Below are 7072 nucleotides of genomic sequence, written 5' to 3'. Positions count from 1 at the left end.
TTTCACTGTCTTCTCAGAATTTCCACTGATATGGGTCAGCCTTGGCTAGTCCTGTTGATGACCCATCCAGTTAGCTCAGAGAGCTCAGTCACACACACACAGACACACACACACACACACACAAACCTCTCTCTCAGGCTATGTCTACACTACACAGCCTTTAACGACACAGCTGTGTCTCTACACCTGTGCCACTGAAAGGCACACAGTGTAGCCACTGTTTGTCAGCTCTCCTGAAGACAAAATACTACCACCTCAAATGAGCGTTAGCTTTGTCAGCAGGAGCGCTGTTCACGCCTGGTGCTAGTCCTCGGCAAAACTTTTGTCTTTTGGAGGGGGTGTTTTTTTCAATACCTTCTGAAAGACAAGTTCTGTCATTCAGTTCCTAGTGTAGACACAGCCTTAGTCTATCCTGACGGCAAACTTAAACTTTTTCTCTTTGGCATTTTCTTCAGCTTCTCGCTACTTCCATCCAGTTGGACAATTAATGTGGCCCTTGTGAGGGTGATGTGGCCTCAGAGTTTTAAACTCTGTGCGTGATCATTTTCCTCCTCATATTCCATGAGCCTGAACTTAATCCTTATCTGCATATGAAGTAAGTTGTGCAGCCTTCAAAACAGAGCAAGTTTCCATGTTTTCTTATAAATCTTTACCCAAGGTTTTGATTCTTGCAGATAGCGCTCAGTGCCCAAGTTGGCATCGGCTGGCTCTCTGGCGTGGATGGGCTGGGAACATCATCCTGGCGTTAGCTGTGATCGTGTTTGGGGTGAGTATCTCAGCACCTCAGATTCATCGGCTCAGTGAATTCTCCTCTTCCTCTGCAATTCCATTTAGATTCTACTTTTTGGCCTCCAAAACATTTCTGAACAAATTACCAGTCATTTCATCATTGTCATGGATATCAAGCGTGTTATGTAAAGAAAGTAGAGTTGAGAGCTTGATACGTGAAACATACATTATTTGGCTGTAACAGCACCATTGTGAGATGTTCATTCCACATTTTTGCACCTTACAATGGATAATGAGCGAGATTTCATCTCATACTTCTCTGTCCCCATCCGAACTTGATAGATCTCTCATGGTATTTGGTGACTTGATACTTTGTACCTTCTCTCTTTTGTTACACTTCCTTGTGAAGGTCAGACTGGAAGACAGAGAACAGCAAATGGAATTGAATGTAATTCCAGCCTGAAGGTTTCCCAGTCTTGCTTGAATCAAAGTTTGTATCCAAAGCCAGATAACAACTCAACATGTAACTGTATCTGCTATTCTTTGCGCTCTTTGCAACGTTGTGTCCATCTGGAAGAACGCTCACTCCAAACTCACTGATTGAAAATTCAGCTACTGTGTCACAATAACTTATACATAGCTGAGAGGTGCTAGAGCTTCATCTTCTCGTCTTTATTTTTCTTGTCCTTTGTTCTGTTTGATGGCTGAAAAATAAATACTACAACTGGCTGAACATTTTCTGATTTTTAAACAAAAGAGGGTTTTGTCACATTTTTTTCCATGGCAAAATTTATTTTAAAATTTTCTGAAATTTTTCTAAAGGGGAAATTTTCAGAGACAAACTAAATATTTTGTTTCAAAATCATGGCCTTTTCCCCACTTTCCTATACATTTTATCTTACCCCATATTTTCTCTAGTGAGAAAAAAAGGTAGAAAATAAAAAAGGGGAAAACCCTCTGAAAATTTCTGTCTGGAAGGTCCCACTTTTCAAGCAGCTCTAATAAATAGGTTTTCAGCTGTTTGTACAAAGTAGTAGAAATGACATCTAATGGTCATTCAAAGTCCTTTCAATGTTTTTGAAACAGGCTTATTTTATAATGTAATAAAATTTCTATTACATAAAAAAACTACATTAAAAGAATGTTTTGGCTGCAAAGTCAAGAACTCAGAAGTTAGGGAGTGACAGATTTATAGTTGTCTATAAAACCTGAACTCTGCCCTTTTGTAGTAGACTGTTGCCGAACATCACACAGGAAGTCTGTGGCAGAGTCCAGTCCAGTGCTTTCAACACGAGAGCATCTTTACTTTTCTTAAAATCATCCGACCCATCCACTGTCATCCTATGCACTGAATGAGGCAGGGTCTCATGGAAAAAACAGAATGTGATCATGTCATTCAAGACTGAATCAATGTTTTACAAAGGCCGATTAAAAGTTGCCTGGGCAATCTGATTTCTTACACTTTCTAGATTTCAGCCATTCACGTTTGCAGCCTAAATAACATTACTTTAACATATCTGCAAATGTAACTTAATACTTCCCACTGTGAGAGCCTGTTTTCAGTTGCTTATATTTCTGCTGAAGATTAAATGCTCGGGCTGAACCTCTCCATGCCAGGGGTCTGCCTCAGCCTGATTTTTATTTTTAATTTTTTTTAAATTTAAGCCAAAACTGTCCAGCTGTTTCTGAAAACCAGGCTAGTGAAAATACATTATTTTCCTCATGTTCAAAAGATTCTGGAGACTTTGTCTTTCAGAAGCTTTAGTGCTGTCCCCATGTAGGGTTGGCTTCAGTGTTTTTGCCGCCCCATGCGGGAAAAAAAAAATCTGAGACCACAAATACTATGGTAATGGCGTTTCATTCTTTGGCAGCAGGTCCTTCCCTTTGAAAGGGACTGAGGGACTTGCCACCAAAGAGCTGGACGTGCCGCCTCTTTCCGTTGGCCACCCCAAGCACGTGTTCGCTGCGCTGGTGCCTTGAGCCAGCCCTGTCCCCATGCTTTGGAATAGAGGCTTGACATTTGGCAAGGAGGTGGCTTACGAAACAGGAATCTGTCTCCCTTTTGCTGCACCTGTGAATATCCACTCAAATTTGGCCAAATTTTAGCCCCAGAGCTACACGGGGCTGAGTAGCAGGACTTCCTGTGCAATTGCAGCCCTGAGCTGCTGCAGGCAAGGTTTGGGGCCTGACACTGGCACTGAGAGCGGGGAGCCTGTCTCCCCTGTGCTTTCTGTACCTCACTGAGCCCTGGCAACATGGAGGAGGAATTGCCTGAGTTGAATGCAGAAGGGACAAGAGCCAGAAGGCGGGGGAGAGAGTACATTGGGGCCGGTGCTGGGGGAGAGTTACTTAAACCAATCCTTTTACAGGTGCTCACTCTGTGTTCCTCATTCATTGGGTGCCTGAACTGTAGAAGTGTTGAGCAACTGTAATTGAAATCAACGGAAGCTGGGCACTGAACGTATGAAGTACTAGAGAATGCTAAGTACTTTGAAAAATCAAGGCATTTAGGTGCCTAATTCCTGCATAAATACCTTGTCAGGAGCTGAGTCTAGGTGTCTCAAGTTGGATACCCAATGTTAGTGGATACTTTTGACTTCAAACTCTCCATGCCTAAGTTCCCCATCTGGAAGATGGAAATATTGCAATCCCCTGATCTCTCAGGGGTGCTGTGAAAATTCATTATTGTTTTGTGATGCACTCAGATACTATAGAGCTGGGTGCCAGAGGAAAGCCCGTGAGGAGATTAATAGTTCTGTCTTCAGAGCCGACTTTGAATAGTGCGCGGTACTACTGGGGCTATACATTGAATGTGAAGAAAACAAAATATTGAATAGCTGCTCAGAAAGTCAGCAGCACTGTCTGTCATGTGCCCTGAATGAAGGAGGGGCCGGTGCAGAAAACTGATATGTGACTATGTAATTACGGACTGGATCATAATGGATATGCACAAGGAGGCCCAATAAAGATTGCACAGGCCACCTGAATTCTGACACTTCCTAACTTTCTTTTGAGTGCTTGACTTTGCAACCATAAGGGGGGGTGGGGTGGGTGTGTGTGTGTGTGAGAGAGATCTGCACAGAGCCCTCCATTGTCTGGGAGCACTCTGGGAAGCCAGAACTTCCTCCAAGAATCCCTTACTTCCCTCCTTCTACTTTTAAAGGGCTCCAGAAGTGGTTCAGCAGAGAAGGTGACAGTTTTGTCGTATCTTTCATTTCAGCGGTTTGGTGCTCCTTGGGGGGAAATGCATTGTGTGATACTGAGCCTGTAAGCTGTGAATTGTGTGCCTGAGCTTATGAATTCCTATTCACATCACAGCTCTGCCAGAGCACCTCTCTCCTGCCCCACACCTCCAGTGAGCCTTTCCTCAAACAAGCAATGAATAAAGAGAAATGTCTTGGCTGAGAATGTTTATCGTTTAAAAGCCCCTCGTGAACACAGGGAAGCTCAACATTGTTCAGAGGCTTCCAGCCCATGTATTGCTGCCTTTTCCATGTCTCTTTCCAGAGGGCTGTGGGTGCAAACTGTGCCCCGCTGACTGGCTGCTGCACAAGAACAAGTGCTATTGGGTCTCTAAAGAAAGTAAAACCTGGAGTGAGAGTCGTGAGGACTGCTCAGCAAAGAGCTCTCAGATGCTGGTGATCCAAGACAAGGAGGAGATGGTACAGTAAATAAAGATGGCTTAACCAGCCCCTTGAGAGATGTGTCGCTAGTCATAATGTAATACAATGGGCTCGCAGCAAAACAACCCCCCAGCTGTATGACATTTGGCTTAAGAAAAATCTATTCCAGAGCACATTAAAATATCATTGATACGTGGAAGGGAAGGATGGGGTAAGACTGGGAAAGAGAAACATCAGAAATTGGGTTTATATCTATTGCAGAGCTGTGTAGCAGGTTCTCTTCCTTCATTTGCCGAGAGAGCAAAGAAACCAGAGAATTCCAGCAGGTTATATTCACCCAGACTCCTCCGTCCTGTCACTTACAGGCGTATGTACGGAGTATTCCACAGCTGAACCTGGTCTGGCTTGGACTCTAGGTTCCATCCCCAGAGAGGAAATGGACCTGGGTGGACGGCACCACGTTCGATGAAACACTGTGAGTGTTCATGGTTCCTATTCTGGCTTTGAAACTGAGTGTGTCTTGCACAGTGCACAAGTGGGAACACAAGGTTAGTGCTCTCCAGTGCTAGTGGGAGCAGAGGTTGTCTGTGAGCACAAGTACAGTTAAGCACCAGGCAGAGTCCTCCCCATGGAGAGATGGTCAGTCTCAAGCCCCCGTGTGCTTGCAAGACCACAGGATGAAGGGGGGTCAGGCCAGGGTCTGTTTGGAGAATGGGCATGTCTGGGAAGACACTAGTTTAAGCACAACCCTTGTCTTGCTCAAGAGGCACTTAGCTGTTCACGCCTATGTTAGCTCTCGGCTGTGCTGCTCTGCCTGAGTAAGGTGGCCCTTGTCCAGCAATGTGCTCTTTAATGCAGGGTCAGGGTCCCCTCTCCTGCTGAGCAGCACATTTTACCTCCACCGGGGCTGCAATGGGGATGGGGAAAGTGGCAGTATTTTCCCAAGCCCCGCCCACCAACTAAGCTCCACCCACTTCAGAGACCACTCAGTGCACATGGAACAATTGTACAAAATAGGACCACACGGGTGCTGCTGGGCTTCTCAGCTTGGCTCCCCAGCAGTGGAGTTTGAACACCCCCCCCCGGGCAGTGTTGGTCAATCATCGCAGTGGATTTTGCGATGTTTTCCAGCACTGAACTGAACCTGCCCAGCTCCTTCCCCACTCTGGGAGGCACGTTACTAACTAGGGCTCTGTGGAAAAGTATGGATGAAGGAAGCTAGTATGGAGAGAGTGACTCCTGTGACTCCTCCTCTTTGTTCCCCAGGGTCCCGCTAACAGATGCTGCTGATAGGGAGAGCTGTGGGATGATCAAAGGGAACCGCACTATTTCAGAAACCTGCACGGCTGTAGCTAAATGGATTTGTGAGAAAGTTCCCCTGAAATAAGCAGTCACACCAGTGAGCTGCACTTGCGTAACTGAAATAGCAAGCACCCTTGTTATTTTTTTTCTAAAAGAAAAAACAGATTTGCTAATTGAAGAATTCTAAAGTCTCAGACAAACCCATTTTCCAAGGAATCATAGAAGATACAGGGTTGGAAGGGACCTCAGGAGGTCATCTAGTCCAAGCCCGTGCTCAAAGCAGGACCAATTCCCAACTAAATCATCCCAGCCAGGGCTTTGTCAAGCCTGACCTTAAAAACTTCTAAGGAAGAACATTCCACCACTTCCCTAGGTTACCCATTCCGGTGCTTCACCACCCTCCTAGTGAAATAGTGTTTCCTAATATCCATCTTAGACCTTCCCCACTGCAACTTGAGATCATTGCTCCTTGTTTTGCCAGATCCATTCATTTGTTCCTCAGGATCTGGGTCTGATTTCATGAGAAGCTGGCTGCCTCCTGGGCATCGTGTGTGAGCAGACACACTTGGCTCTCAGGAACAGTTTGAAAATTAAAAGTCGTAAAGCCCCAATGTCACTTTTGGAGACCTATGTGCCATTTGGTCCCCTCTCAAAGGCAGAGTTTTGAACATTCTTCCACCCAGCCCCACTTTCAGCCATAGCCTCTAATTCTGTGGGAGATTTAGGTGAAGAAGTGCCAGTTTGTATTCCCACATCTGGTAGTTGCTTACCGTTTATGCACCCAAATCTGAGCACACAATAGTTCTTGTCACAGATCCAGAGGGTCTGGTCTATGTCCAGCCTTTAGTGGGCTGGGCCTGGCCCATGGCTTCCAAGACTCCAAAACTAGGCCTTTGGCACCAATGATCCCTGTCTCTCTCTGTGGCTCCCTGCAGCGAATCCAGATTCCTATGAGAGGCTTGTACTGTACCCCTGCAGCACACACTGCTCCCAGGGAGTATTTGCAGCAACACCAGGCAGCCTTTTCAAAACAAGGTAACAATTTATGTCACCTGCCTACACAATCTGAAAGCCCTTAGGGCAGCATAGGAACGCAAAGGTTAAGGCCTGGTCCCCAATGGCCAAGCCAGTGCCATCAGCCAGCCGAGCTGGCATGGGATCCATTTTTGCTCCATGTTCTTATGGGTCCCAAGTGCAAAATTTTGTCTCTTCAGAGTCCAGCCCTTCTCCGAGTCATCACCCGTTGCTCTCTAGCTGGGGCCTGTTTGCCGCTTCCCTTCTGAGAGGTGGCAGGGGACATCTCCTTTGTTTGAACATCATGGTCACTGGGGTTCCCATTGCCTTTCCACATTCTCCTTTGATCTGGGTGGTTTCTACCAGTCCTTTAATGACCCCTTCATACCATCCCAGACAGCTGT

General features: G+C 45.9%; 1 pseudogene; it reads left to right on the top strand.

Moving 5' to 3' along the window:
* The first annotated feature begins 631 nt into the window (after window positions 1–631).
* On the top strand, window positions 632–6189 carry LOC127033111 (killer cell lectin-like receptor subfamily B member 1B allele B; annotated as a pseudogene).
* Window positions 6190–7072: the final 883 nt, after the last annotated feature.

Source organism: Gopherus flavomarginatus, chromosome 12, assembly GCF_025201925.1.
Source record: "Gopherus flavomarginatus isolate rGopFla2 chromosome 12, rGopFla2.mat.asm, whole genome shotgun sequence".
NCBI classification, from domain to species: Eukaryota; Metazoa; Chordata; order Testudines; family Testudinidae; genus Gopherus; species Gopherus flavomarginatus.
The sequence above is the reverse complement of the archived record's forward strand: the minus strand, read 5'-3'. Positions and strand labels throughout refer to the sequence as shown.